The following is a 14,995-nucleotide window of genomic DNA, read 5'->3' as shown; positions in this document are numbered from 1 at the left end:
TCCTGATGATTAGTGATGTTGAGCATCTTCTCATGTGTCCATTTGCTATCTGTATGTCTTCTTTAAGAAATGTTTGTTCATGTCTTTTGCCCATTTTTAATTGGATTATTTGGTTTTCTTCATCTTGAGTTGTATACATGCCTTGTATATTTTGGATACTAACCCTTTGTCAGATATGTCGTTTGCAAATATCTTCTCCCATTCCCTAGGCTGCTTTTTATTTTTGTTGATCATCTCCTTTGCTGTAGAAGCTTTTTATTTTGATGCAATCCCAATAGTTTATTTTTGCTTTTATTTCCCTGGCCTTGGAACACATATCTAGAAACATGTTGCTATGGCTGATGTCAGAGGCATCACTGCCTATGCTCTCTTCTAGGATTTTTATGATTTCAGGTCTCACACTTAGGTCTTTAATCCATTTTGAGTTTATTCTTGTGTATGGCGTGAGAAAGTGGCCTAGTTTCATTCTTCTGCATATAGGTGTCCAGTTTTGCCAACAGTATTTCTTGAAGAGTCTATCTTTTTCCCACTATTCTTTCCAGTTTTGTTGAAGATTTATCATATAATTGTGGGTTTATTTCTGGGTTTTCTATTCTGTTCCATTGATCTGTGTCTATTTTTGTGCCAGTGCCATACTGTTTTGATTACTACAGCTTTGTAACATAACTCGAAATCTGGAATTGTGGGACATCTGGGTAGCTCAGTGGTTAAGCGTCTGCCTTTGGCTCAGGTTTGTGATCCCTGGGTCCTGGGACTGACTCCCTCATCTGGCTCCCACAGGGAGCCTGCTTCTCCCTCTGCCTATGTCTCTGCCTCTCTGTCTCATGAATAAATAAATAAATAATTAATTAATTAAAAATCTGGAATTGTGATGCCTCCAGTTTTAGTCTTTTTCAAAACTGCTTCAGCTAGTCAGAGTCTTTGGTAGTTCCATATAAGTTTTAGGATTTTCTGTTCTAGTTCTGTGAAAAATGCTGTTGGTATTTTGATAGGAATTGCATTAAATCTATGGAGTGCTTTGGGTTGTGTAAACATTTTTAAAATATTTGTTCTCCCAGTCCATGAGCATGGAATGTTTTTCCATTTCTTTGCGTCAGACTTCAATTTCTTTCACCTATGTTTTATACTTTTTAGAGTACCAGTCTTTCACCTCTTTGGTGAGGTTTATTTCTAGGTATCTAATTTTTATGTAATTTTAAATGGGATTGTTTTCTTAATTCCTCTTTCTGCTGCTTCATTATTAGTGTACAGAAATGCAACAGATTTTTTTAAAAGATTTTATTTATTTAGTCATGAGAGACACAGAAATAGAGAGGCAGAGAAACAGGCAGAGGGAGAAGCCAGCTCCAAGCAGGGAGCCGGACATGGGACTTGATCCCGGGTCTCCAGGATCACGCCCTGGACTGAAGGTGGCGCTAAATCGCTGAGCCACCTGGGCTGCCCGCAACAGATTTCTGTACATTGATTTTTTTTATCCTGTGACTTTACTGAAATCATTTATCAGCTCTAGTAGTTTTTTGGTGGAGTCTTTCCGGTTTTCTATATGTAGTATCATGTCATTTACAAATAGTAAAAGTTTTACTTTTTTTTTTTAAGATTTTATTTATTTGAGAGAGAGAGTATGAATGAGGGAAGGGGAACAGAGAGAGGGAGAAGCCAACTCCTCGCTGAGCAGGGAGCCAGACACAGGGCTTGATCTCAGGATCCTGGGATCATGACCTGACCTGAAGGCAGATACTTAACCACTGACTGAGCCACCTAGGCACCCCATGAAAGTTTTACTTCTTAATTATGGATTTGGATGCCTTTTATTTCTTTTTTGTTGTCTGACTACTGTGGCCTGGACTTCCAGTGCTCTGTTGAATAAAAGTGAGAGTGGACATCTATGTCTTGTTCCTGACCTTAGGGGATAAGCTCTCAGTTTTTCCCCATTGAGGATAATGTTTGCTGTGGGTTTTTCATACATAGCTTTTATTATGTTGAGGCATGTTCCCTTTAAGGGCTTTTATCATCAATGGTTGTTGTACTTTGTCAAATGCTCTTTCTACACCTATTGAAATGATCATACGGTTTCTAGCCTTTCTTTTACTGATGTGATGTATCACACTGATTGATGTTCGAATACTGAACTACTCTTGCATCCTGGGAATAAATCCCAGTTCGTCATGGTGAATGATTTTTTTTTAGTGTATTGTTGGATTCTATTTGCTAGTATTTTGTTGAGGATTTTTGCATTTATATTCATCAGAGGTATTGGCCTCTGGTTCCCTTTTTTATGATGTCTTTTCTGATTTTGGTATCAGGATGTTATTGGCTTCACAGAATGGATTTAGAAGTTCTTCTTCTATTTTCTGGAACAGTTTGTGGAGAATAGGTACTAACTATTTAAACATTTGATAAAGAGGCACCTGGGTGGCTCAGTCAGTTAAGCATCTACCTTTGGCTCAGGTCAAAATCCCGGAGTCTTGGGATTGATGGAGGAACACAGGGCTAGCTGAGGACAAAGCACATTGACAAGTCCTTGAAACAGGGAGAGTGACTGATTTCGTTGTAAGGACACCTGGCACAAAGAGACCTTGCAACTCCTTCCCCTATAAGATACTTAGACTGTGGCTGAGGGTTTGAGAATTCACATACTTCAAAACTAGTTCATGAGGGTCTCCTGTAAAGACTAGGCAAGAAAGAAACTAACAAGAAGATCGCCAAGACGATCTCTCCTTTCACCTTGACTTGTCCCTCACACTGCATTCAGGAAATGCCCAGAATCTACCCTCGCCCAGGCAAACACCAGCCGCCCAAAACCAGGCCTATTCCTTCATTGCTCCGTTAGGATCTTAACACTCCTATCAATTTATGCCCTTTGATTCACAATTTCAGCTTCTGGAAAGTTTTCTTTCCCCCACCATTTCCTCCTTTGGCCCTTGATTACTGTCACCCTAGTGAAGACAACTTTGCCAAAGGTTTGTTCTACTAAGTATAATTCACATTTTGTTATTTCCTCCTATCCTCTTCCTCTATGTTAACAAAATACAGATTGAAATGATATCTTGGTAGTTGCTCATACTTTCCCTCAAAATAGGAAGAGGACTAAGTGTTCTAATAGGGCCTTCATTTTAAGGGGAAAATGAAATAAACAGAAACAGTAATTATATTAACTACGGTTTCAGTGAGCAGAGCTACACAGTCTTTTTGAAGGTGTCACTAATATACAGCTGATGAGCCACAAAATCCCTGTAGATTCCATAGTGGTAATGTGCTTGGTTCTAGTTCTTATTTGTAGGACTGGTCCTGGCTTTGATTTATTTTGTGCTTGTACCACCCTATGCCTCCGTTTTGTCCCTCTTTCAACCCCCAACACATAGAAAGCACATTCCTGTCTTGGCCCCTCAGTTCCTGCTCCTCCTCAGAAATCAATTTCCACTCATTCACCTACCCCGTTATCTATAGGTCTTGGGCTTAATTGTCACCTTCTCAGTAAAATGTTCTCTGGCTACTACCTTATAATATGATCCCCTCTAAATATTATTTTCTAATCATACCACTCTGATAGTTTTCTTTCAAGAGTTTTATTATACTAGTGTAGTTAATATTATATTCATATGAAGGGTAACAAATTATGCCCCTGTAGGGAAGGACAAATAATTTTCCCTCTAAGCTTCTAGGTCTTTAGCTGAGATATCCCCCCCACCACCACCACTGTAACAAAAAGACAGATTAATAGGACAAACAATTTTTTTAAATTATCTACTTTCTGACCAGAGACCCGCAAAGATATGAGACTTAAAAGGCAGCCACGTGATTGAGTCTTAAACACAACTGGAGGTAAGGAATGGAACAGGGCTCTGAGGCTTCAAAGTGGAGGAGGGCAATTCACGGGGAGGTGAGAAAAGGAAATGTACTGAGAGCCAAGTCTGCCTTCCCAAGCAGGTAAGTCTCTCTAATGAAAAAGCTGTCTCTGGTAATGGCTCTCCTCCTGGTACAGCCCCCCTTTTTAACGTAAATTTCCCTGACAAAAGGATAACATCTACTCTGCTTTCAGAGCTTCTCCTGTGGCTGAAGTTTCTCAAAATAATTAGCTCAAAATAAGCCTTCTGCCAAAGGCATATTTTGGGGTGGTGAAGGGGAGCATAATATACATCCCATATGTCTCTTTGGCAGAAGGCTTATTTTGAGCTGATTATTTTGGAAACAGCAGACACGGGAGAAGCTCTGAAAACTGAGTAGAAGCTACTCTTTTTGTCAGGGAAATTTACATTTATAAGGGAAATCTCCACGTGTGCGAGTGTCTCTGTCTCTGGACTAGGAAGAGGATGACTCTAAGTCACCAGCAGCTCTCATCGGTGGAGAAGGCTGGACTGGACTGAAATTTACACAACCACCATGCCCATGTTTACTGTGCTTTGCTTGGTGACCTACCATAACTGTCCCCCTCAACATCTTTTTTTTTTTTAAAGCATCTTTTGCCTTTAGCTGAAGATAGTGTTTAAGGTGATAGCTTTGGCCGTCTTGGGGAGCTTCTCTGTTTTCCTAGGTCTTTCTCAGGTACATAGGAGGTGCACATGTTACTAAACTTGTATTTGTTTTTCTCTTGTTCATCTGTCCTTTATTATGGGTGGTCTCAGCCAAGAACTCAGAAGGGTGGAGGGAAAATTATGTGTTCTCTCCTACACATATACACGTGGCTATCTGCCTCCCCCACTGCTCTGCAATCTACAACTGAGTTGGCTTTCAATCACTGCTTGTGCCCTGAGTGTATAAGATAAAGAACATCCCTGGGAAGAGTCCAGTCCCGTTTTATCTTTATCCCTATTACCCTACTGATCATCACATTACCTTTTTCTTTAAGGATCTTTCAGGTTTCTCTCTTCCTTGCCTTGCCATGACCAGCAGCCCAGGTCAGGCCCCTAGACCTCAGACTTCATACCATGCCCCTTGGTTTCTTTTCCTGCTCTCTCATTCCCCTCCACTCCATCTTTCCAGACTTTGATTTTGACATTTTCTCCCACTGCTCTGACAGTTCCTCCTTTTGAACTCACATCATGTTCATTCTTGCCCTTTTCACACTCAACCATTGCTCCTTCAGTGTGCATTTGCTTTATCTGCCTCCAGTTCCTGTGTCAAGGCCCGAGTCTTAGGGCCTGTGTCCTAAACTTCTGCAACCTCTAGGCCGAAACTGGTACCAGGCACAAAGAAGGCACTTAATGCTTATTTTATTGATAAAGAAAACCAAACAAGTTGATACCAAGGCTATCTACCTTACACTCACAATCTCTCCAACCAGGCAAGCAGGTTTAGGTCAGAAAACTTCCTTTGTTCCGTTAGGAGCCACGAGCAGGCCACTCCAAGATGGGCCACATTAACATGAACCTTATTTTGAGTTAAAAGCAATCCAAACCCAGGAGATCAGTAAAAGCTCTTTACCTCCCCCTCAACAGCCTGCTTTAACAGAAGAGAGCTATTAACAGAGATGCCTCCTTACCTCGGGGACTCATCTGCATAACAGGACAACCTTTGTTTTCCAAACATCTCCTTTCACCTTCACGCTACTGGTTTTCCTCCCCTTTGTGTCCTCAGGCTTCTACTCCTCTTTTTAGCTTAAATAAGGCTCAGGTTGCCTCACTGTCTTTGGTATTTCCTTGTCTGTTTAGATTCCCCTTAGGTTTTAAATTTGATGTTCTCCTGTTAATCTGTCTCATGTGAATTTGATTTTTCATCCGGCTAGAAGGACCTGGGAGGGTAGAAGAAATTCTTCCTCCCCAACAGTTGGCATAGTGGGCAGGATACTTTAACTCACTAGATGGACACCTCTTGCCCTGACACTGCCACAGTTAAGAGAGCCTTGGGACATCTGACATTCAGCCAGCAGAAAGTGAGATTTCTTATCCTGTCAGCCTCAAAGAATCTCTACCTGTAGAGTCCAATGGAATGAGGATGGTAAGAGTCCTTTTTCTCTCTTTCTAAATTTAGATTAGCAGGAGAGAAAATCTTTGTGGGAAATATTTGTCCTTGAGCATAGTGATTCTGGAATTTAAATAGAATACTCTATATGGTTACTGAACCATTTCCTCCCAGAGATGGTCTTTGCTTTCTTTTGTCTATATCATTTGGTACACACATCAGGTAAAGCCTATTGCTAAAGGGACATCTTAGAAGACAAAGCCACAAAACTGGTGGGCATGGGCTGAGCACTTAAAAGTTATTAGAATTGGGTGCCTGGGTGGCTCAGTCAGTTAAGTGTCTGCCTTTGGCTCAGGTCATGATCTCAGGGTCCTGGGATGGAGCCCCACATTGCTCCTGCTCAGTGGTAATTCTGCTTCTTCCTCTCTGTCTCGCTTGTGATTTTTCTCTCTAATAAATAAATACAATCTTTAAAATAAGATAAAATAAAAGCCGTTAGAGCATTCACCACAAGAAGACTCCCATGACAGGATCAGTCAGTCACAGAATGGGTTACATTTTCACTAGGTCACCTGCCAACCTCAAGAAAACCATGCATCAAAGTATACTGTAAAACAGCCCAGTCCCCAACCCTGTGGCACCTCCTTCTTAGATATAGTGTGTCTCTAAGAGACCCAAGACCTAGCCAAGACTGTTAACGAGTGAATATTTTTCCTTTCATCTTATTCTATGTCCTAAAAGCTTGGATATATGACCATTGAGAACACTCTTTGGTCTCCACCATCCAGAGTGTGCTTACCAGGGTACACCTTGGTGGTCAGTTAAACAGACTGGGAATGGAACTCAGATTCTCTCTGTCCAGCTGTGTCGGCTCCCCGGGTGTTTGACTTGAGAGGTTCCAGTCCAGAGGAACCTTTGTCATTTCAATCCTTGTTGTTTGTTAGTGCTGGAAAGTCCCATTACAGTATCACCCACCCCATATCACAGATTAGTAGGTCTGTAACTAGAAGCATCTCACAATTTTGTGGGAGATTGGAGATACCGTTTTCATCACACCATCCTTACTGTTTGTGCAACAAAGGTCTTTGCTTTCTTTTTCTTTTTCTTTTTTTTTAAAGATTTTATTTATTTATTTTAAAGAGAGAGAAATAACATGAGCAGGGGAAGGAGCAGAGTGAGAGGGACAAGCAGACTTACCCTGAGCACAGAGCCCAATGTGGGGCTCGATCTCATGACTCAGAGATCATGACCTAAGCCAAAATCAGGAGTCAGACACTTAAATGACTGAGCTACCCAGTCATTCCAGTCTTTGGTTTCTTAGACTAATTTTGGGAGTAAACTTCTGGATCACAGGGACAGGTCACCCTTGCCCCCCCCTTTTTTTTTTAGCATTCAAAATCTTTTTATTTATTTATTTATTTATTTTCTAAATCTTTTTAATAACAAGGCAGGATCTGGGGTTAGTTTTTGTAGCCTCAGCTGGCCCTGCGGCCTCTGGCACACTCGAACTTCCGGCCCCTGGATCTCACGTAGGGTTTGGTGTGGCTGTGTGGGGTTCCTGGGGCCTTGCGAAAGTGTCTGTACACCTGTCGGCCCTTGCGTGGACCAGAGAGTAAGACGGTGCCACAGCCCTTGGGGGAGTCCAGGGCCAACTGATCGAAGGTGAGGATCTTGCCTCCAGCTTTGAGAATGCGGCTCCAGGCACGGCTACTCACGCGCAGTGCACACACCTTCAGCTTGGGCACCTCCTGGACACGCACATCATCCCTTATAGTCCCTACAACCACAGCTGTTTTGTTTTCCGGCGAGGCAGTTTCATCTTCCGGATCATCCAGGAAAGGGACAGAGGTGGCCGGTTGGTGCGACTCATGAACAACCTCTTCAACACAACCTGGTTAAAGGTAGAGTTGGTTCGTCTGGCCAGACACCTGTACAGCTTGACCAACAGTCTTAGGTAGATGTCCTGGCTCTTGGGCTCCTTGCGCCGAACCTTTCGGTCCTTGTTGTGGCGGATGTCGACTCCCATGATGGCGCCTCCTGCTCAGCCAGGTCTGGAAAGAGAGAACCCTTGCCCTTTTTGCATATATCTTGCTATTAATAGATCCTACTCATTAATGGCCAGACAATGGAACCTTTAAATTGGCTATATATTTTTAAAAATTTTTAATAAAGATTTTTATTTATTTATTCATGAGAGACACACAGGGAGAGGCAGAGACACAGGCAGAGGGTGAAGCAGGCTCCATGCAGGGAGCCAGACGTGGGACTCAATCCCAGGTCTCCAGGATCGCCCTGGGCCGAAGGCAGGGGCTAAAAATTGGCTATATTTAAAAGAAAAATATTCTTTATTGAGAGCTCTCACTTGTCTTATTAGTATAATGGCTAGTCTTAGAGACTCCCTTGATAAGATAAAATCACAGAAATTAGACTTAAGAATTTCTTTTCCATATAAGATTTACAGGGAGCACTCAGGTTCTCTAGGTTCAAAGTATACAGGTCTTCATGTAAGTGCTCAAAGCCAGGAAATGAATTTAACAAAAGTATCTGAGACTGGCAATAAGGCTTGCTTTGCTCCTACTTCCAAGGATTGATAATCAGGCTCTGCCAGCTTCAGGCATTTCAATGCAACCTCCTTTGCAGATATATCCTAGATCCCCTACTACAAAAGAATTCATTTCTCCTGGACTGCAGCAAGGTGTTTTAGATTATAAAGCCCTTTAGCCTCCACTTTGAAAAGATCCTATTAAATTTATAGATTAAAAAGAATGACTATCACAAACCCTCTTCACAGGAAATAGGACCAAAATTTCTCCTAGGCCCTCTTAGAAATGATCTGCAAAAGGCCATTATTCAGGGATAATTAGAAGCCTACATTGAATTATGAACCTAGAAAGAAGGGTTAAAATGAAAAAAAAAAAAAGAAAGAAAAAAAAGAAGGGTTAAAATGTTTTAAAAACATTAACATTAAAAAGCTTTAAATGTTAAGATGCTTTACAAAGATAAAAATCTTTTGATTCTTATTTTAGTTAAAAACCTCCCTAATATCATAAATAATAAAAAATAAATTTAAAAAAAACCTCCCTAATATAAAGAAGCAAATTTAGTTAAAAAGATAAATCAGTCCTTTGATATCCAGGCTATAATCTAATTCTTAGAGGAATTATTAAAAACAACTCTTTGTCTTACAAATATCTACAAATCGAGAAATGCAACTCCAGAAGCCAAAGAAAGCCCACCTATCTTTCTTTAGCAATCCCCAAACTTCACCTATTCCTCTCAAAATGTTTATGGATATTATGAAAGATCAGGATATTAAAAAAAAAAAAGAAAGAAAGATCAGGATATTAAAACAGTTGTCCTCTACTTTATAAAAGGTAAGTTTTAAATCACAATTGCCCTGTAACTCTGGGGAAAAAAAAACAAAAAAAAATTTTTTTGCATTCTTCTTGTCTCTTCTAAATCATAAGTCTTTAAAATGTAAATACAGGGGCACTTCGGTGGCTCAGTGGTGGAGCATCTGCCTTTGGCTCCGGTCTTGATCCTGGGGTCCTGGGGATCAAGTCCTGCATCTCTCTCTGTGTGTCTCTCATGAATAAATAAATAAACAAAATCTTTTTAAAAATAAAATAAAATGTAAATACAGCCCACAATTACCTGGGACTGAAGAAAAAAAGGGATAAAGAAGTTTTTTAAAAATACAAACTTCTAGAATGGCTTTGGTACTCCGATTCTAGCACCTTTCATAATAGACAGATATGCACCAAATCTCCACTTTGGAGAAAATGTGGACGTTTTCTCTGCCTTTGTGATGTAAATTTCCTACTCCCATCTTCTCTAGGACCTAAAATCCATTCTTTTTTTTTTTTTAATTTTATTTATTTATTCATGAAAGACACAGAAAGAGAGAGGCAGAGACATAGGCAGAGGGAGAAGCAAGTTCTCTGCGGGGAACCTGATGTGGGACTCGATCCCAGGACCCAGGGACCAGGACCCAAGCCAAAGGCAGACACTTGGCCACTGAGCCACCCAGGTGCCCCGAGCTATTCTGTGAAATATAAACAATTAAGGAGAAGTTTAGAGAAAAGTACCCCCCCCCAAAAAAAAAAGAGGTGGGGAGAGGTATTTGGAAATTGTGTCTTTAATGTCCCTTCCACAAATATTAGTAAGAACAAAAGCTAGAAGATTGTTTGGATTTTGTCTGTCTATATATGTTATAAATGTTGGATATTTTCTCTATCTCTGGATGGTATTGTTAAAATTAACTTGTAGAAGAGCTCTATTTAGTTGGTTTGAAGGCAAGGGCTTCGGACCTTTAAGAATTGAGCATTCCATTCCAAAACTCTGAAAGATAGAAACTCAAATTTTTTTTCAAGTTTATGTGATCTGGGAAAATATTCAGTACTAAAGCTAATTTAAGGTTGTTGGTTTAATTAAAATAAAATTGCTGCGAGGCCCTATAGCTCAGGGGTTAGAGCACTGGTCTTGTAAAATAAAATTGCCTTTAGAGTTATGCGTTAAATTTAAGACTTTTATCTCTGTTTAAGGAAGGTCAAATGGGTTCTTGTCTCTGTTGCAAATTTGTCAAAAAATATTAGAATAAGGGTTAACTTTGTCCAATGCCTCATGAAGTTTTGTAGGTAATCTGAACGTAATTCTTAAGAACAAGTAGATTAAATAGATATAAATAAGACTAAAAGATTTATAGGTAAACTTTTGGGTAGCTTCCAAAACGTTTGGCAACCTGAAATTTTTGGAATTTTCCTGAGTCAGATGATGAGCTGAATTTGTTGAATATCTGCATAATTTCCAAGTAAGATAAAATAACGAAACATTAAGTAATAAACATAGGTCTATTTTTGTCTTATTGCAGAGAAACTAAAAATAAATGTGGTTTTATTAGTAAACTTGCCATGTGATTTAAGAAACTATACAATGTGAGGCAGTCCAGGTGGCTCAGCAGTTTAGTGCCGCCTTCAGCCCAGGGCTGAAGATCCTGGAGACCAGGGATCAAGTCCCATGTCGGCTCCCTGCATGGAGCCTGCTTCTCCCTCTGCCTGTGTCTCTGCCCCCCTCTTTCCTTCTGTGTCTCTCATGAATAAATAAATAAAATCTTAAAAAAAAAGCAACTATACAATGAAAAAAATGCTTGTTTCTAGAAATTATGAAATGTATTCATAAATTTGCTAATCTAAAGAATGCTGGTATAACAAAAGTTTACAGTTGCTTAGTATTAATTTTCACTAGACTCTAAGGTTCCTAAGAGTTAAGAATTGTAATAAATATATTTAAGACTACTAGAAATAATAAGAAAAACAATTCTATATGTAAGAAAAGTAAGATTTGTGTTTTGGAGAAAAAAATATGGGGAATGGGAATACATTTTTTGATGAGGGAAAAGAAATTTTTTTCCTAAAGTGAGACTGATTATTTAAAGAAGGAAAACTGGGCAGCCCGGGTGGCTCAGCGGTTTAGGACCAACGATACATACATCCCAGGGCCTGATCCTGGAGTCCCGGGATGGAGTCCCAGGTTGGGCTCCCTGCATGGAGCCTGCTTCTCCCTCTGACTGCGTCTCTGCCTCTCTCTCTGTCTCTCTCTCTCATGAATAAATAAATAAAATCTTTTTGAAAAAAAGAAAGAAAGAAAGGAAGGAAGGAAGGAAGGAAGGAAGGAAGGAAGGAAGGAAGAAAGAAAGAAAGAAAGAAAGAAAGAAAGAAAGAAAGAAAGCAAACTATGAATGTAACTCAGGAAAGTTGAAGAAGGTTTATAAAGAGGGAATCTTTAAAAGGGAATTTTGTGTATGGTTAGTACTAGTTAAAACTAGAATAAATTTAAGTGAGTAAATGGGTTTTAATGTCAAAAATACACTAATGCAAAGTTAAAATTCTTGTTTTCTCTTTGTTAAAAAACTCAAAATTTTCTTAAACTATTGATCTGCTCTTAATAAGATATTGTAAATGTTTTTTTTTTTTTTTTTTTTTTTTATGATAGTCACACAGAGAGAGAGAGAGAGAGGCAGAGACACAGGCAGAGGGAGAAGCAGGCTCCATGCACCGGGAGCTTGACGTGGGATTCGATCCCGGATCTCCAGGATCGCGCCCTGGGCCAAAGGCAGGCGCCAAACCGCTGCGCCACCCAGGGATCCCGATATTGTAAATGTTTTTATCTTTAAAGTTATCTTCCTACAAAACAAGGATTTTATAGCTAGCCAAAATAATTTCCTATGTTTATCAAGTGTTATGTTATTATCTTGAAGTGTTGTATGTCAGAGAAATAATCACATTTCCTTGCCACCTGCATCATAATGAACTCTAACCAAATCTTTAAACATTACCATTTTTAACTGTTATCATTTACAGTCACTGTTTTACACTGATGCCACTGCAAATGCATCTTCAGTGAAACTCATAGAAAAGATTCATACAGGGATCCCTGGGTGGTGCAGCGGTTTAGCGCCTGCCTTTGGCCCAGGGCGCGATCCTGGAGACCCGGGATCGAATCCCACGTCGGGCTCCCGGTGCATGGAGCCTGCTTCTCCCTCTGTGTCTCTGCCTCTCTCTCTCTCTCTCTCTCTCTCTCTCTCTCTCTCTCTGTGACTATCATAAATAAATAAATAAAAAATAAAAAATAAAAAAATAAAAGATTCATATAAACTCATAGAAAAGGACAAGTTTCTGATAACCTTAGGATCATAAAACTGAACTAGGTAAGAATTTCTAAAACTAGGGCAGCCCCAGTGGCACAGTTGTTTAGCGCCGCCTTCAGCCCGGGGTGTGATCCTGGGGACCCAGGATCGAGTCCCGCGTCAGGCTCCATGCGTGGAGCCTGCTTCTCCCTCTGCTTGTGTCTCTGCCTCTCTCTTTGTCTGTCTCTCTGTCTCTCTGTCTCTGAATAAATAAAATCTTAAAAAAAAAAAAGAATTTCTAAAACTAGTGGAAAAACTGGATTTAAGCAAAACAAAAACATGGGACTGAATGAACTGAAGATGATAATTATAATTTTTTGCAACTTTCATTTAAGACATTTCTGACTTTTTTAAATGGTTTGTTTTTCAAGATTAAAGAAATCTTTTCTCTGAAGCTAACTGGCCTATAATAATTTGATAAACTACATCATTATACGCAGTATGGAAATATAGCAGGAACGAATTCTCCCTACCTGAACCCTCCAGAATTCAGAAACTTCATTAATATTCTTATACTTTGTGGCCTTAAGGCTGTTAAAAGTTCAATCTAGAAATTCCTTACAAGAAGTTCCAGCAGGAAGAACAAATATTCTTAAAATGTCTATACTACTCAATCCACACATTTAATGTAATCCCTATCAAAATACCAACAGCATTTTTCATAGGGCTAAAACAAGTAATCTAACATTAACATGGAACCACAAAAGACTCCAAATAGCCAAAGCAATCTTGAAAAAGAAGAACAAAGATGGAGGTATCACAATCCCAGATTTCAAGATACACTACAAAGCTATAGTAATCAAAACAGTATGGTACTGGCACAAAAATAGACACATAGATCAATGGAACAGAATAGAAAACCCAGAAATAAACCCATGATTATATGGTCAATTAATCTTTGGCAAAGCAGGAAAGATTATCCAATGGGAAAAAGTCTCTTCAACAAATGCTGTTAGGAAAGCTGGTCAGCTACATGCAAAAGAATGGAACTGGATCACTTTCTTACACCATATACAAAAATAAACTCAAAATGGATTAAGGACCAAAGTATGAGACCTGAAATCATAAGAGTACAGAGTCTCTTCAAATAGAAGAGAACACAGACAGTAATTTCTCTGACATCAGCTGATGCAACATTATTCTAGATGTGTCATCTGAAGCAAGGGGAAAAATATAAAAATAAACCATTGGGACTACATCAAAATACAAAGCTTCTGAACAGCAAAGAAAATGATCACAAAACTAAAAGGCAACCTATGGAATGGGAGAAGATATTTGCAAATGACATTTGACAAAGGGTTAGTATCCAAAATACATAAAGAACTTCTACAAATCGGGGATCCCTGGGTGGCTCAGTGGTTTATTGCCTGCCTTTGGCCCAGGGCATGATCCTGGAGTCCCAGGATCGAGTCCCACATCGGGCTCCCTGCATGGAGCCTGCTTCTCCCTCTGCCTGTGTCTCTGCCTCTCTCTCTCTCTCTCTCTCTCTGTGTGTGTGTGTGTTTCTCATGAATAAATAAATAAAATCTTAAAAAAAAGAACTTATACAAATCAACACCTAAAACCCAAAAAATACGATTAACAAACAGAAGACATGAACAGACATTTCTCCAGAGAAGACATACAGATGGTCAACAGACACATGAAAAGATGCTCAACATCACTAATCATGAAATGCAAATCAATACCACAGTGATATGTCAACTCATACCTGTCAGAATGGCTAAAATCAAAAACACAATTAACAAGTGTTGGCAAGGAGATGGAGAAAAAGGAATCCTGTGCACTGTTGGTGGGAATGCAAACTGGTGCAGCCACTCTGGAAAACAGTATAGAGGTTCCTCAAAAAGTTAAAAATTAGAACTACCATATGATCTAGTAACGGCACTACTAGGTATTTACCCAAAGAATATCAAAACACTAATTTGAAAAGATACATGCACCTTTATGTTTATTGCATCATTTCTTACAATAGCCAAATTATGCAAGCAGCTTGAGTGTTCATTTATAGATGAATGGATAAAGAAGAAGTAGATACACACACACACACACACACACACACAAAACGGAATATTACTCAGCCATAAAAGATGAGACTTTGCCATTTCCAACAACATGGATGGAGCTAGATGGTATAATGTTAAATAAAGTAAGCAAGTCAGAGAAAGACAAACACCATGTTCACTCATGTGTGAAATTTAAGAAACAAACCAAAAGAACAAAGCAAAAAAGAGACTAACCAAGAAACAGACTCTTAACTATAGAGAAAGCAAAGAGGATTTAAAAGAAACTACATGCCCGAAAAAAATAAAAATAAAAATAAAATAAAAATAAATAAAAGAACCTACATAGTCACAATCACTATTGCAGTGCTTATGTAAATAATTAGGCCAAGTTTTTAAAACTAGACTT

The 14,995-nt window shown here is 39.3% G+C and overlaps 1 protein-coding gene and 1 pseudogene across 12 annotated transcripts in view; both read right to left on the bottom strand.

Annotated features, from left to right (window-relative positions):
* Nucleotides 1-14,995, bottom strand: part of CA5B (carbonic anhydrase 5B) — a 131,751-nt gene that overhangs the window by 24,266 nt on the left and 92,490 nt on the right. The window lies entirely within an intron of this gene.
* LOC112919152 (large ribosomal subunit protein eL18-like) lies at nucleotides 7,338-7,980 on the bottom strand (annotated as a pseudogene).

Source organism: Vulpes vulpes, chromosome X, assembly GCF_048418805.1.
Source record: "Vulpes vulpes isolate BD-2025 chromosome X, VulVul3, whole genome shotgun sequence".
Lineage (NCBI taxonomy): Eukaryota > Metazoa > Chordata > Mammalia > Carnivora > Canidae > Vulpes > Vulpes vulpes.
The sequence above is the reverse complement of the archived record's forward strand: the minus strand, read 5'-3'. Positions and strand labels throughout refer to the sequence as shown.